The following is a 16,948-nucleotide window of genomic DNA, read 5'->3' as shown; positions in this document are numbered from 1 at the left end:
AATATTAAATTATGATGTCGGAATCATTTTAATATTGTCTATAAGAAATGAATTGTACTCTGTTGTCAAAGTAGTTTTGTTGCAACTATAGTTTCTTATTGACTACCTTTTCGCTGTCTGGGGACTCGGTATTTTCCAAGTATCCTTCTAGCTCAGAAAGCAAGTCTCTTCCTGGCATCCAGGACTTAAGGTCGGGGGCATTGGAGAGACCTGTATTTGCCCAGGAAAGGACTCTTCAAGAGTATACACTATTTTTGTCTTCCTGATTTTATCTGTACATTTCCAGGGCAAAGACAAATTAATAGGGCGGCCCTTCTGGGACCTGCGGAGTGTCTCAGCCCTGAACGCACCTCTCCCACGATATGCATTATGGCGGTGGGGGTGGGGGTGTCCTCCTTAAGGGCAAGCCAAGCATGTCCCAAACTTCCATTCTCGGGTGGCGGTGGTGGTGAGAGAGCCGCCAGATGGCCGGGCCGGCGGAGGCCCCAGGAGGAGCCAGAGCGCCCCGTCCTCCGGACACGCGCCACAAGTGGTTTGGGAGCAGAGGGAGGAGCGCGGCGGCACGGGTCGCGCCGGTCGGGCCGGGCACAGAAGGCCAGGGCGTGCTCCTGGAAGACTCGCCCTCGGGTCCCCGTGTCACTCGCCCCCCATTCTTGCCTTTTCTCCAACTAGAGTAATGACGCCCAAACCCACACCCACGCGCGCAGGCCATCGGGTGGGTGGACGCGCGGCCACTAAACGCACAGCACCTTCACCACTCCTGGGAGGGCACGGCCGGGATTAGGAGAAGGGAAAGCGGCAACACCTGGGAAGGCAGGTGCGGAAGCGGCCGGCCCGGGAACGTCGAGTGCGTAAGGCGCGGTGTCGGCGTCCGGGTCCGCAAGCCGGGCGCTGTGAGCGCGTCGGAGCGCGGGCCCCGAGCCTGGCAGGGGGCGTCAGTGCTGGCCGGGCAGCCCGGGGCGGTGGCGGCGGCGGGGTGTGCGGCCAGGAGGCCATTTCCTCGCTGCGCCCCTGGCGGAGCCGGGTTTGCTTGCTCTTGGCCGCCGCCGCCGCCGCGCGAGTCGGACCGCCGGGAGGGCTGAAGAGAAACCAGGTCACCGGTTCGCAGACTCGGAGCGGAGCAGGCGCCCCGGGCCCAGAGTAAGCAGCGTCCGGGGAGCGGGCCGGGGCGGGCCGGGCACGCGGGAGACCCGGAGAGGCGGGGACTCTGGTGCCCCGGCCGCACTCTCTTCCTACGCCTATAAAAGTGGAGAGACCAAGGAGGTCCAGCGCGGCCCTAGCTGCGGCCGCCTCTCTTCGCCTAAGGAGTTGACATTTTGCAGGACTCGCGCGACGCCCAGTCGCCGGCGCTCCCCGGGACCCCGCCGCCGGGAGGAGGGGGCGGAGGAGGGTGGAGACTGCGGGGCTTGGCCAAGGAAGGCGCACATCCTCGGGCGGGCGGCCGTGACGCGGCGGGGATTAACTTTGCATGAATAATGTGAGTGCGCTTGGAAAGGAGACCTCCTGCTCCGCGGGCTCGGGGCAAGCGCCCGCAGGCTTACCTTCCCCGGGCAGGGGCGCTCAACCCAACCGGCTCCAGGGCACTGGTAATTTGTCTAGAGGACCGCGCGGAGGCAGTGGGGTGAGGGGAGGAGGGGGCGACAGTTCCAACTGTCCATAGGGTGGGCGGGATGGTGACGGGGTGTCGCAGGAACCCGGAGGGGTGCGGGCGGCGAAGCGGAGCGCGCGCGGGCGGGCGGGCGTGGGTGGTGAGGGTGTCATCATCCCGATTACCTGCCTCCGCGGGGCTTCTGCGCCCCGGATCTGGGAGGAGGTGCCCTCTCGTGTTCGGGCACTGCGCGGCGGCAGGCTGGGAGCCACGGTGTGGACAGTGGTGGAACAGGGTGGCCGGGGGGGGGGCCCTCCAGTCGCAGAGGCTCTGTTCCTCAAACCCCAAGCCCAGCTGTTGACATGTTCCTTGTGAAATGGAGTTTGGCATCCTCAGCGCCGAACCCAGTGGAAGTTTCCATGATGAGGAAGTTGTGTGACACGGGGGTTCGGAAAAGGTTGGCAGGCACGGGGGGAGGGTTAAAGGGATTGTGGGTCTCCCATCCCCCCCCTTTTCGCCTGCCCCGGAACTCTGGGGCTTGGAAAGGAGAATTATCCTGAATGTTGGCGTGCGCTGTGGCCGGTGCCTGGCGACTGGGCTTCTCTCCGCCTCCTGGGGGCTCGGCGGGGATTTCGCTAGCCTCCTAGGTCGCGCTCCTTCGCTTTGCTTCTCTTGGCGCAGCGTCTTCCTCTGGGTCGCCTCGAGTTGGTTGTGATACCAGTTGTGCCAGCTGTGTGACCTCCACCCCCTCGGAGAAGGATTCATTTGGGGAATTTTCATTCTTGGTGGATTTTGTCCTTCTTAGCGGCAGTTGTCATTTTGGGGGAGGATTTCCCAATGACCATTGTGGAGTTATTATTAGTGCTAATTCTTAAGCCCTCTTATTTATTTTAAGGAGGGGGGGGAAGATATGAGGTGAGTTTTTTTTTTTTTTAAGATTAAATATACAAGTTTCTCCAAATGGAAAATTTTAAAAGAAGGATCTAGAAGCATAATAATTCATAAAGTGAGTCTAAGAAAGGGAAGAGTTTACCTGAACAGCCAAGTTCAGACTCTCCGTTCTCCTTTCTCCACATACATTTAGGATTTTTGAATATTCAAACACTGTGTAATCAGTAAACGCATTTGAAATACATTCTTCCTCGGCATGTTATTGGTCTTGGGTACAAGTGAGATTCAGTTTTAAAGACCTATTTTGAAGTTCAAGAAATTAAGCATTGCTTGCACAGGGTATTAATATCAAGCAGAGCAATTTATATAATGATAAATGCATTAGGTAATGTAAACCTGTTGGCCAATCTTCACGTTATTTAGCCTTAATTCAGTATGCTTATTTAAATTGTAAGAATGTATAGCATGCACCGCACCGCAAAGAAATAAAAATTGCATTTTAGTCAACATGTTCATGATTCATTCTGAATATTCAGTGACTGACCTGCTCCCCAATTCACTTCTGCTTAATTCTTTCTAATTCTGAAATAAGTCAGAAGCTAGGAAACAATGAAAAACGTGTTTCAGTGCTAAATATGTTTTTAGGATGTTTTCATGCTAGGTGGCTAAGTGTTTTAATTGAGTCAAACAGAAATTCAGTACCAAGTGATTTATTTGGTATATTTATACAAAGGCATTGGTAAACGATGGTTTATTATTTGTACATGTTAAAGAAATATAACAGAATCTATTTTTACCTAATTTTGGAGGTTTATTATATATTGGAAATGAGACCATCTGCTAGTAAATATAATTTGGCTTTATTTTATAGCCGGTGAAAGTAAATAATACTGAGTATAGCTACAGAACTGTTTTTTTTTTCTTTTAGTGAAATAATTCCTATTGGCATTACAATGCAAAGGTATACTTTTATTGACATTGGAATATTGTTACGTAAAGCAACTGACATTACAAAGAGAAACGAATATTCCATGTCTCTCCTTTCAGTTCTTTGTAGTAAGTTCTGCCATAATTAGAAATGAATTAAGACAACTTCTTTTTTATCCATTATCTTTGGTAAAGGTGATTTCTTAACATCGCCTTAAGGGCAGAGAAAGTTGTGGATTCCTTTCCTTTCCTTTCGTGGAGTTTTTGCAGTTGTTTAAAGCATGAGTTGTGTGGAGCCACAAATGGTATAGGATGTTTCTTTTTTTAGTAAGCCCAACTTTTTGAAGGAAATCAGAGTAAAGGTGATTGGTTTCTTCAGCTTGGTCTTCTCATTCTAGTGTAAGGTTATGTGACACCCTCTTAGAAAGCCCTTCCCTGACCACTTGAGCAAAGGCAGTCCCTCATTCCTTTTCAGACCCATCACACTGGTTTTATTTTGTTGTTGTTGTTGTTTGTTTGTTTGTTTTGTTCTTTTTCTTTCCTCAATTGTATTTGCAGTCTGAATTGTTCATTTCAACTGATGTTTGTTGATTACCTGTTTCCTTGCCTAGGATATAGAGTCCCTGAGCACAGGACTCTTGACTGCCTCACTCACTCTTATTTTCAGCATCTAGAACAATACTTGGCATGTAGTAGGTGCTGGATAAATCTTTGGTGAATAAATTAATGATAGTGTCCAAATATTATGTTCTCAAAAATACCCGGTACCAGCTGGGAAGGCCAAGATCTGTGCTGCGTGTGTGTGTGTATGTTATACACATGCCATGCTTATATGGTTCACTCTTTGTTTATTTTTATCTCTCTTTCTTTTTGAAATAAACACTGGCCTTCCATTCTGTGTAGTGACTATGTAAACAGTTATTTCTGCGAGTTCCTCCTAAGGGCATTTGCCTTGAGTACATAGAAATCTTCAGCAGCAGAGTTTTTCTTACATGTTACCTTGATCCCCGAAAGACATTGACCTTCAACTCCCTGAATTTTGGCAGAATCTTTATGAGTTCCAGAAGCATTGTCAGTGCTAAGAGTGAAATTCCAGAGACTAGACAGCACTGGGTGATAGCAGTGTCTTCTCACTTAGCAGGTCCTGGAAGTGCCTCTGGCAATGGCAGCCTTAAGTGGACCAACCAGTGCATGGTGGTACAATTTGGGCTGCGAAAGCAGTGATTTGGGAAGGGGCAAAATGCAATGGTCAGAATCTAACACAAGCTAGAAATAAATAACCTTTGGTGATAGATTTGAAAATAACCTGATAGTTATTATATGTTATTAGTTAAGTCAGTCAGCCTCTCATTTTGCCCCCTTTTGCTCCTTCATAAAAGTATTCTGAACCAAATGATGGTGGGAAATACTGGATTGTCTGAGTTTTCAAGAGATCAGAGCATAATATTGAAGGAGTCATCTTCAAATTGGTTTTTCAGATAATTCATTAGTTATTAGAAACTCTTCCCAACTGAGAGCAAAAGGAAATTATATTTGAAGATTATGGTGACTTGTTTTTGTGTGTAGAGTATCAGCTTTCATAAGTGTGTCTGAGTAAATGCATAGTAAAAAAAAAATCCCACAAAATAAGACTGTTAAAAATGGAAAGGGAAGAAAGATCAAAATCTTGTAGAAGGGAAGATAATTAAACTACAATCCTAAGTGCTTACTGCTTTAGAGTATTTAATTTGGCTTTGAGCGTCTTAGTAGTGGCCAAGTTAACAGGAAAAAAGGGGGTCTGGAGGTGGCATGCATTAAACTTGTAAGGATGGCACATGTAGAGTGCCTGCATGGTGCTTGCCAACTAGTATTTACTCATATGAAATATCAAATTATATCATGGATAATACTTGAACTTCAATTCTACAGAAAATGAAGTTAGGTTCTTTATATGGTCCTGTCTTTCGTCAATTCTGGAATGGAAAAAAAAATGCAGAAGACATAATGGTGAAAAGTAACCCAGTATGTTTATCGTTGGGGGCCTGAGCTACTATGTCCTATCGGTGGAGATTCTGGGGATAAACCCCAGTGCAGAAATAAAGCTCAGGAAACCTAGATTGGTTAACATGCTCTGTAAGCTAATTTTCCCAAATATCCAGTGTCTTAGCCATACTTTTGATTAGAGCAATTTGAGAGGACAGGACAACCAGGTACTTGAAAATGACCCTATGGCCATAAACATCCCTGAACATGTGACCCCTGATGCTTTGTGCATTAGTCTATATAACTCTTATTACCCTGCAGGGCAGTTTGTTTCATTTCTGTTCCCATCTCTTAAGTTGTGATGAGGCACTATGCATGGTTTATTCATCTTTGACTCCCCGGAGCCTAGCAAAGAGCTTGGCACATGGGCACAGGTGAAACACCATTGGAAGAATGAATGGAAGGGTAGAAAGGGCAGTGCTTCTCTTTCCCTTCTGGGTTGGTATTAAGTGTCATATTTGGACTTGGATTTGTCCAGAGTGAATGTTTGCTGCCTGTATTGCATCATATGTTCAGATCACAGCTGACTGTTTTGCTTGAAGGGCTTGTTCTAGTGTCAAAGCTGGTTGAGCAATTGATGGCAAGCTAACTCCTTGCTTTATTTAAAGTCATATTGATTCTTTGATTGATTCCTCATTCAGTCTACAAATATTTATGTACCTACTACGTAACTGGCCCTGCTAGCCATTTTTCAGTTTAGCTTGCAGCCCAGTAACCTAAGAGACAACATATTTATACGAAAGGATTCTGAAATTGTCTCCATTGTGGGGAGTTGGATACACGTACTGGAGTCTTCCATACAGCCCCTAAAAAAATAGTTATTTTATATCTGAGGAGGTGATTGTGATTTATGTAGCCCTTATATTAATGTGAATTAATATTAATGTAAATTCCAGCAAGACTCACTTAAGCATCTCTTGTATCCAAGTAGTAGGGCAGTTGAATATATTTAGGCTGGTGAGTTTCTGATTTAAAATGTTCACTCTCCAATTTAAGTTCCCAAACCTGTTAGTCAATTTTGGCATTTAAACAAGTTTGGGGTGGGGGGGGGGAGTGTCCAAATCACTGAGTCACAAGTAATATATTTCCATATCTTCCTCTCAGGAATTTGGCCAGCCAACATCTAGAATAGTGATCTATGCTCAATGCTAATGTTATTTGGTCCCTACTGTCCTAATTTCAAGGGGCTTTGAAGTCTTTATGTACTGGCAGCTCTTCTTGTGCTATGCTATTTTTATTGAGTTGAGAAACTGAGTTCTGCTGTAAACCTAAGGATCTTTTCCAAATAGCAAATCAGAGGAGTCTGAAATTAGGGCCTAGGAACCTTGACTGTCCTGAGAACTATACTGTAGCTTCTCCACCATGACAGTCAGTCTTAACAATATGATATACTGCCTGGATGATGTTTCTGATGGATGTAGATGTGCTTGATAATAGGGCTCATCTCTCTTGCCTCAGGCACATTACATTTGCACAGAAGGCAGATCTACCTGTAACAACCCAGAATATCTGCACTTGAGTCTTCTGCAAGAAGATACAACCTTATACTGTCTGCTGGTCAGTGCTTACCAGAAATTAAATGATATTGGTATAGTGGTTTCAATCTTTAACCACTAAAATCATTCAATTGATTTTATGGTTTAACCAACATCAATCAATATGTTTAAAATTATCCTAAGAAGCAGTATTTCTTTTTAAAAAAAACTTTTATGGCAAAATAACTTACAGAAACTTAACAAAAACCCTTTGTGATATAATCTTACTAGTTTATTTGCTAAAAGCAAGCAGTTATTTGGTATTCGTCAGACAGGGCCTGCTGTCTATTAAATCTATTTTCCAGTTACTACTCATTCATTTAAGGCAGTGCAGGATCTTGAGGTATTTTTTTAGCAGTTGAGAAATATTGAATAGTTTACTTTATTGTAGTTCTTTGAAAATTACTGAACAATGGACAGTATGCAGTTGATTGACATCTGTCTCAGATCTTCTGGAACAATTGTGATTTAGAGATTAAAAAAAAAAAAAAAAAAAAAAACCGAGAAGGCAAATTCAAGGTCCAACTCATCACAATGAAGAAGCTTGTGGCTTACATATCTCAGCTCACTTTTGTCTTCTGATTGGCATGTTTTATCCAATTTTTATTTTTCCTAATCCTGCTTTAACAACTACTATAGTTTATTCCTTATCATATGTACACATACACAAACACCTAAATACATATGTGCATTTGTGTTCTAAGAGTGGATTGCAGATGAGGCATATATAATTTGGAAAGGATTGGTCTGGAGTGATTTGCTCATTCAACTTCCTACTTCCAAAAGAGGGTCTTCAGGGAGTCATGGCTTCTCTTCTGTGATCAATAATTTAGGCATTTATAAGAAAGTCATGAGTGACAAGTTTACTAAAACAAAAGAATGAACAAAGGAATATAGATTAACAGCAGGCATGTCTTCTTTATTTGGGAATATACTTACTTGACTCCTCTGGAGGCTCAGGAATGTTTGTGATGAGGAAGGTTGAGAAGATAATCATGGTGTTAGTAGCATAATATATGACCCTGACATTCAGGAACCTGTTGAGTATTCTAACTCTTGTGACATGTTGTTCATTGGTTCTCAAGATGGTTCAGATATAATTCTTCCCTTTACAATTTGTTACTCTGGGACTCTTTTCCTGATTTCATCAATGTCTACACAAAGCAAGTGCTCAGAAAAGAATGATTGATGATAACAATCATAATGTTCCTTGGGCTTGGTCATCTTTTTTCACATTTCTATCTTAAGTGCATAAATGTCTTACCAATTGGCATGTCCATACATGCAGAATCTGTTTCTGTGACAAGTGTGTGTCACGTTCTCAGATACAGTGGAAAAGGTACCGCTTGTCTCTGGTTTCTGCTGTGATTCCCATGCTCAGCTTCTCAATCAGAGTGAGAAATGCTAAAGTCACCTTGATGTCCCAAGCCACAAACCCTGTCATTGTTTTCAGTCCCCTCTACTTGCTCCTGAATGCCTTGGCAGATGCTGGTCTTATATTACTTTTTACTTCTTTTACTACTCTATTTGTTTATTTTACTCTAAGCTCAATTACATTTGGGAAATCGTGAGTTTAACAACTTGATGTAAAAGTCTTCAGAGCCTATTTTTATACTAGCATGCATGATAAATGTCCAAGAATGGGGAGAGCAGATAGCAAAATTCATTAGATCACTGTATTGTAGTGTGTGTGTGTGTGTGTGTGTGTGTGTGTGTGTGTGTGTGTAAACCCTCAAGAGGCAAAAGGCAAAAGGTCAGCACAGTAGGTTGTGAGGAACAGTTCATTACATCATACTTTTAAAAAGTCAGGCTCATATGTTTTAACCTGTTAGTACGTTTCATAAAAAGTGATACATCAAATGAGTATATCTAGCACCACAGCAGTACTTTTTGCTTTCTCTGTCTCTGCCTCTCTCTCTCTTTCTCTCTCTCTCACACACACACACATACACACACAACTTGTATACAACAACTTGTATACACCACTGGTTAATACTGCCCATTGTTGAAGTATTTTGCAACAATGTACAAGTCCTGCCTCATTTCTGTCCCTTTGAAAACATTATAATCATCATCTTTTCTTGACTTTCTTTCTGATGTTTAGATGTATTAATTTACATAAGCTGGAGAATGGTTTATATCTGCTGCATTTCTGTTTTAGAATTTACTTTTAGAATTTTACCTAGGCTTGGCCAGGCATGGTGGCTCATGCCTGTAATCCCTGCATTTTGGGAGGCTGAGGTGGGTGGATCACGAGGTCAAGAGATCGAGACTATCCTGGCCAACATAGTGAAATCCTGTCTCTACTAAAAATACAAAAAAAAAAAAAAAAAAAAAAAATAGCTGGGTGTGGTGGTGAGCACCTGTAGTTCCAGCTACTTGGGAGGCTGAGGCAGAAAAATAGCTTGAACCTGGGAGGCGGAAGTTGCAGTGGACCGAGATGGTGCCACTGTACTCCAGCCTGATGACAGAGTGAGACTTCCATCTCAAAAATAAATAAATACATACATACATACATACCTAGGCTTCACTGCAATTTCTCCTATACTTCCAACATTTGGAGATCTAGAATAATGTATTTGTATCTGAATTGTAGCTACAACAGGGAATAGAATAAGGTTGTTTAGTCTTGTGTTATTTTTCTTTAAAACAAAAGGAACCAAGGGAAACTTACACAGAAAATATTTTTTGAAACAATTTAAGTTATGACCTATGTAGATTATGAACCTATGCATTTGCCCTGTAATGTAGCAGTTAGAAGGGATTTGAAAAGCATCTTATTCTCCTCAGGCTGTGTGAAGAAAATAAAATCCTAGGCGTCTGGTTTATTAATCTATCTCACACTATAGGTTCATAAATATAAGGTATTGCTAAAGTGAAGGCATACTCTAGAATATACTGCACATGCGTTCATGTATTATTGATAGAGAATGCGTGTTTCTTTCGATTTATCTTTATTGAAGTTGCCACAAAAACCAAGCCTTATAATAAGTAATTTTTTAATTCTGGAGTTTGTCCATTGGTCACAAATACATGGGGCATCTGCCAGGTCCTAGACACAATGGTAGGTGACAAGACACCATGGGAGAGCATTTAAAAATCCTTGTTGCATTGATGAGCTGCTCAGAAACTTCTGAGGCAATCTACAGGAGGTGATTTAGTGTAGACTAGTGTTTCTCGGTAGAGGTGCTATTTGCATTTTGAGCCAGTAATTCCTCTGCACTATTGGTATTTGGGGCCAGATAATCCTTTGCTGTGGAGGGCTGTCCTGTGTATTATAGGATGTTTAGCAGCATTGCTGTCTTCTACTCACTAGATGCCCATAGCTCCTCCCACCTATTTTTGTTGCAACCATCAAAAATGTCTCCAGATATTGTTGGATGTCTACTGGGAGGCCAAACTGCCCCCATGAAGAACAACTGGTGTAGAGGTTAGGAATTGGGCCTGTGGAGTGGGAAATGTGTGGATTTGTGTTCTGGTTTCACCCGGCTTCATTGCATGTGTTCAGTTTCCTCATCTATGACATGTGAAGATTAAATGAAATAATGTAGTTCTTGACTCACAGTCAAGTGTTTCTATATTAGCTATTTGTAGTAGTGGTAGCATTACTACTTTAGTAGGCAATTATAATATTCATAAGTCCTGTGACATAGTTAAGTACAACGTACACTGTGGGACCACATGGGGTGGGAGAATTCTAGGTGGAAACAAACACGGTATGCATATGAAGTGAAAGCAAAAGTATGAAGCATTTGGGAAATTGTAAGGAGCCCAGCCTGACTCATGTGCAAAGGACTATAAATGCGGCCCTGGAAGCAGGCAGGAGTCAGGTGGCGAGGACTTTCCTGGGCACAGTAAGGAAGATTGACTTTGTCTTGATAGCTTGAAGAGACTTAAGAATGTTCAGCAAATCTGATTTTTTATTTTAGAAGAGTTCGTAGGGATAGGTCTTGAGTGGGAGAGAGACTGGAGGTGATGAGCCCAGTTAGAGACTCTTAGAATAGTCCACTGAGAGATGATGCCTGCTGGAGCCGAGGCAGTTATATATTGCTGTGATGTCTCTGGGAACAGATTTCACTTTCTCCGAGATGTGGCAAAATTTTTCTAATTTAATTCCAATAATGAATATTTTTAGCAAGCTAGCTCTACATTTGGGGGAATTTCAAGTTTAATTTGAAAGCAGATTACATGATAGATTCTCTTTAAAATGTTTTCAAGTAGAGCTTAATTTAAAGACCATCTCACAGCCTATTCATAGTTGAATATTACTTCAAGGGCTTCTCTGCCATTATATGTACAGCTCCTCTGACAGAAATGTATTTCTATATGACTACATTGAAATGGCATTGGCATTGTTGTGTTGAGATGCATTATTTAGTGTGAAGTGTTTTCCTATTTAATGTTAAGTTATTTTCTGATGGGGATTTTATTTCTTGAATGATCAAGATTAGAAATGGGTGAAGACTATGAATGAATGAATGAATGAATGCAGGAATGGGTGGCTTTATGGAAATATCACCAAATTAAGAATAAAAATACTTTGGACAAGTCTCTTGGCTTATCTGAGCTTTAACTTTTAGTCATAAAATGATACTTGTAGATAATGAGATAATCTCAAAGTTATCTTTAGCCCAGGGGTTGCAAACATTATCTATAAAAGGCTATATCATAAATATTTTAGGCTTTTCAGGACACACAGTCTCTGGTGAAACTACTAATTCTACTGTCATTGTAGTACAAAAACAGCCATAAACAATATGTGAACAAATGTTGTAGCTGTGTACCAATAAAACTTTATTTACAAAACAGGTGATAGGCTACAGTTTATTAACCCCTGGTGGCCCATCACTGTCTAATAGAAATAGAATGTGAGCCATATATGTAAGTTAAAATTCTTCTAGTAGTCACATTAAAAATAAGAAAAAAGCAACCAGTAAGGTTAAGTTCAATACTATATCTTATTTTACCTAATATATTTAAAATATTATCAACATGTAATCATATAAGAATATTAAGAATATATTTCACTTTTTAAAAAGTGAAATTCCTTTTGATATCTGCTGTGTATTTTACACTTGCAACACATCTTAACTCAATAGCCATTTATGGCAAGTAGCTACTGTAATTTGATGACAGGACTCTATAGTTAAAACTCTCAGATTCTATCAAATTCCATGCAAAAGTAAATTATATGCATTAATTCAAGTGATTGAGGCGTTTTCTTTTTCTTGCCAGATATATTGGTTAGTAAAACACCATCTACACTCAAAAATAAAATAAAAAATGAACAGTGGCTCAAACAAATGGAAGTTTATTTTTCATTCATGTAAGTTGAAAATTGCTGTTCCTGATTGACTGATGGCTCTGCTCCACAGTGATTCAGGGGTTCCTCTGGTCTTGAGTTCCTCCATCTTCAGGACATGGCTCCCAGGTCATGGGTTCACTGCATCAGACCACTGAAAGGGGAACCAGAAAGTGAAAAGTATGCTGACTTCTTAACCACCTTGGCTTGGAAAAAACACATAATCACTTTGTTCACATTCCCTTGGTGAGAACAAATCACATGTCCCTCACCTAAATGAAGGGGGATGGGATGAAAATATAGTCCCTACTGGGAAGCTGCTTTTCAGTGATGTCTCTATGCTGTGGAAAGGGGAGCAAGAATTTGGTGAGCAGTGGGTTGTCTTTGCCACACTGTGCTACTGTTTTTTAATTCAACGAGGTAGCTAAGTTCTATCTTTTTGTGCCATACCACCCTCCTATCTGACCTAATTCTGTTTTCCTACTTCCTTCTCACCCTTATGGGGTTATCTTTAACCTTACTAGAACTGGTTTTACCTTTTTGTCTTTGACTATCATTTTTATTTCCTTGATAAATCTATGTGGTTCATACTATGCAAAGAGTGTTGGGAACTTGCTGATAAATCCTCATATCATTGTCAGCACATTATTTAACATTCTTATTATTTTAAAGAGAACTAAAATTTAAAAAAGAGATATCAGAAAACAAAAGCCAGACCTGATTCTTGGTATGTTGACAGAGGTACTGAAGCAATTTTTCATGGAATAATTTTATAAGAGTTGTAGATTGTTTAAATAAATGACTCTACATAATACCTTGACTTTAAAAATATGAATTTTTCTAATATTTAACCTAGTATTTATAATTTCTTCTGTAATGAGACACACTCTTTTCTAGTCCAAAAGAATGTTTGCTTGTTTTCGTCTCAAATTATAAGCATGTTTTATCAAATACTCAGCCAGGGCTATAGAAATGAAAGAAATATGAGGGGCATGAATAATACAAGTGAGCTAAATAAAAAGAACAGAGAAAATCTTTTCTTCTAACTATGCATGTTTTACCTTTTTGGAAACATTGTCATTTTATTATTATTAATAATATTTTAAGAAGAAGACACAAAGGACACATACATTTTAGATTATTAAGACTAACCAATGATAAGAAGTATCATGCTGAGAACCTATAAAAGAAATACAAACAACATATGCCTTTGTATTTGACTGGATAAGGCTGTCTTCCACTTCACAAGCCTATTTCTGATTTTAAATACTTTTTATAATTAAAAATTGCATTATTAAGAAGTTAATTCTGATAATGTCTGTCAGGTACAGAATCTAGCCAACTATTGATATTCCATAATAGGTGAGTAGTAATGCTCTCAATCCCCAGTTTATTTCTGGTCTGTGATTGAGGTCTCTAGGACTCAGCATATCCCACAGCAGTGGGCTCCAATGATGTCCTATTTTAATGCTCTGTCATAGAGCAGGGAAAAGAAACCCCGTTCTCTTACTGGCTGAGTGTATTGTGAGAGAGTGGAAGCTGGGGGTCCTGGGTCCTGGATTGGTTGGGAGATAGGACACTGGAGAGAGAGAGAAATCAGGAGGTGGTGTTTAAGGGAAGGCTAGGCATCTACACCTGCGTGGAAAGGCAGACTGAGTTGGATGCCTGGCTTTGCTGCCTTCCAGCTATGGTCTCTGGCATGTTTAATCTCTTTGAACTTCAGGCACTCTATCTTTGCAGTGGAAATAATGTTGGTATTTACTTCACAGCACTGTGGAAGAAATTACGTGAGATAATGGCTATAAACTGCTTAGCCAGGAATAAATTATTATCTGTTTATTGGTAACAATCTCTGTTTTATAGATGACCAAGTATTTTTCAGCCTCAAAGATATGTGTTCTCTAGTCAGTTGTCCAGGTCAGTGAACCTTCAGGGTTTGCAAAAAGTAAGAATAACAGGTGCTCAGTTACCTGTTCAGGATTCCCTTGTTCTTGAGTTTTTTGTTTTTTTGTTTTGTTTTGTTTTGTTTTGTTTTACAGTCCATGTTCAAACTTCTGTCCCTTGGAGTCCAATGCATATTTTCCCCCACTTATGTTTCAGTTTGATTTCCCAATATCCTTCATTCAAGAAGCTCTTGAAATCCTGCCCTGATAAATTAGGATTGAGATTACAAATCTCTCTGGTTCTGCCCCACTGAAACATGCCACTCCATTGACAGTTTTCTGCACCCCTTTGTCCACAGGTAATATTTCATGTTTAGTCACTTGCTATGTATCTATATTCCTTCACTGTTCAGTGTCTACACTCTTTATTTGTCAATGAGATATTTCTTTGCTAGATTTTAAGTTCTAAGAGGACAGGGATTGTGTGTTAAACAAGTTCAGTCCAGTTTAGAAGGAAAACCCAGCAGGTAGGTGCTGAGTAATACTTTCCTGATGTTTTGACCAACCACGAGTAAGCTCTTTTCTTATAATTAGGATGAATCTAATTTTAAAATGAGCAACCGCGTGTCCTCAGATGAACCAGAATATACACTTACAAGGCCCTGCTGTCCTGCATTATAAATAAGGGAATAGGTTGTCCTGCAGAAAAGCTCTGCTGTTGTTTTCTTTTTTCTTAAAAAAAAAAAAAAAGAAAGAAAGAAAGAAAGAAAAAAAGAAACTCATCCACACACATGAGAACTGAGATAGAAGATCTTCTCAATTCTTCAAGTAAGTTGGCAAGAATTCAGGGCCCCAAAGTGGATGTTCTCTACAAAGATGAAACCTAGCAAAAATCCACACGCTGATGATTCGTAAGGAAACTTGGTTAAGAATGGCTTACAGTGAAAAGATCCAGAGCTTGGCTGCCTGATTCTTCAACTTGTATGACAGTAATAACTTCCTTAGGTGACAGGTTCAAGTTTCTTCAGGGATGATATTGCGAGACTGTTCAGAAAATGTCAAGCTCCGTCATTTTTTAAATTTTCTTTTCACTGATAGGAAGAACCCCTTGGACACAGAGCTCCTGTGGCAGCCTTCACAATGCCTAGCTTTTTTCTGGCCTGTTAGTTCTTAAGATTTTTAGCATCTCAGAATTCTGTTACATGGAAGATGAGTGATTGGACTTTGCCATGAAGGGATTATACAGTTTGTTTCTTTTCATTATCTAGCAGTTTTTTGAAATAACCGTTTCATTTTTGCTCTTTTGTGGTTTTAAATCCCCACCAGCGATTCGTTAAAGTTTTCTTTGAACAATGCCAGTTGTCACTCTTCCTCTTTGCCTCTTCCCAGAATTATAGTAAGAGTCCCTTCTTGGAGTCAAGCGTTGTTACTTATTAGAGTTCTCGTGCACGTTTGACTTTAGGGGCATTGGAGACTAATAAGGAGTATGTTTGTGCTCCAGAGTCATTTGATCCCTGCCATCCTTGAGTAAAAGATGTGGTTTTGCTTCTTCTGTCAATGGGAAAGAATGGAATGTGCCTCAAGTTGTATTTCTTTTTTTTTTTTTTTTTTTTTTTTTTGAGGTGGAATCTTACTCTGTAGCCCAGGCTGGAGTGCAGTGGCACGATCTCGGCTCACTGCAACCTCCGCTTCCCAGGTCCTGATTCAAGCAATTCTCCTGCTCAACCTCCCGAGTAGCTGGGATTACAGGTGTGCACCACCAGACCCAGCTGATTTTTGTATTTTTAGTAGAGACAGCGTTTGACCATGTTGGCCAGGCTGGTCTTGAACTCCTGACCTCATGATACGCCCACCCCAGCCTCCCAAAATGCTGGGATTACAGGTGTTAGGCACTGCGCCTGGCCCCCGGAAGTTGTATTTCTAATGATCTGAGAGAAGTGTGTCCTCTGAGGATTCTGAGCCCAGGATTTTGGGGATGGAAAAATTGGCCAATCTCTAGTCATCCTGAGGTCCCTCCTAAGGGAAGGGATACTGCGGACCCAGAGAGCTCTTACATCAGAGGAACCTGAGGACCAAGTACTTTCCAGTTCCATATTCTTTCAAAAGACTGGCCATCAGTTTGGGCTCCCCAGAAGCAAATTCTGAGATAAAAATTCAAGTGCAAGTGATTTTTAGGGGGAGGTAAAGAAAGCACCAATGGGAAATTGGGGAAGAGCCTGGCAGGGACAGCAACCAGTAAAGTGGGCATTATCAAATCAGTTAAGCATTGTGGACATCTGGAGCTTAGTCACACTGGGAGGCTCTTATATAGCATGGGACGCTCTTCTCATGGTTGATCCATTCTAAAGGCAAGGGAGTAGGTATTTACTTACCAAAGTCTGTCAGGCATTTGTTGGGGACTGCCTCCAGAGGCAGATGATTCCCTGGCATTTCCCAGCCAAGAGCAATCCTCCAGGCAAAGGAACGCAGGTGTTGGCAGTCAGAAGTCAAGGTCACAGGCATGGAAGTGGTGCTGTGGGAGTATAGTCAAGGTACCAGCAGCATCTACCAGCAGGGCAGCCTGTAACCCCCACTTCCACCTGAGGATTGTTAGCCTCCTTTGGACTTTTGCATGGTTCTCATGAGGAATGGTCTGCTTTTAGCTGGAACACTAAGCTGACCACATCAGCAACTGATTTGGGATCTACTAAAGAGGAATCCCTTGAAACAGGAGCCACAGCCAGATCTCCCACTGCCTTCCTCAGCCCCATCATCTTCCTCACTTACTGTCTTCATCCTCTAAAACCTTATTTTCCACCTG

General features: G+C 41.5%; 1 protein-coding gene across 3 annotated transcripts in view; it reads left to right on the top strand.

Annotated features, from left to right (window-relative positions):
- The first annotated feature begins 565 nt into the window (after window positions 1-565).
- Window positions 566-16,948, top strand: part of THRB (thyroid hormone receptor beta) — a 374,638-nt gene continuing 358,255 nt past the window's right edge. Inside the window, exon 1 of one of the 3 annotated variants that reach the window (XM_010346543.3) lies at window positions 566-1,140. The gene's annotated coding sequence lies outside the window, so the exon portion shown is untranslated. Of the gene's footprint in view, window positions 1,141-1,166; window positions 1,587-16,948 lie in introns of those variants that run through there. The other 2 variants (XM_074405732.1, XM_010346542.3) reach the window with 2 other exon arrangements.

Source organism: Saimiri boliviensis, chromosome 9, assembly GCF_048565385.1.
Source record: "Saimiri boliviensis isolate mSaiBol1 chromosome 9, mSaiBol1.pri, whole genome shotgun sequence".
Classification (NCBI taxonomy): Eukaryota; Metazoa; Chordata; class Mammalia; order Primates; family Cebidae; genus Saimiri; species Saimiri boliviensis.
Note: the sequence above shows the minus strand (reverse complement) of the source record. Positions and strands in the feature narration are given on the sequence as shown.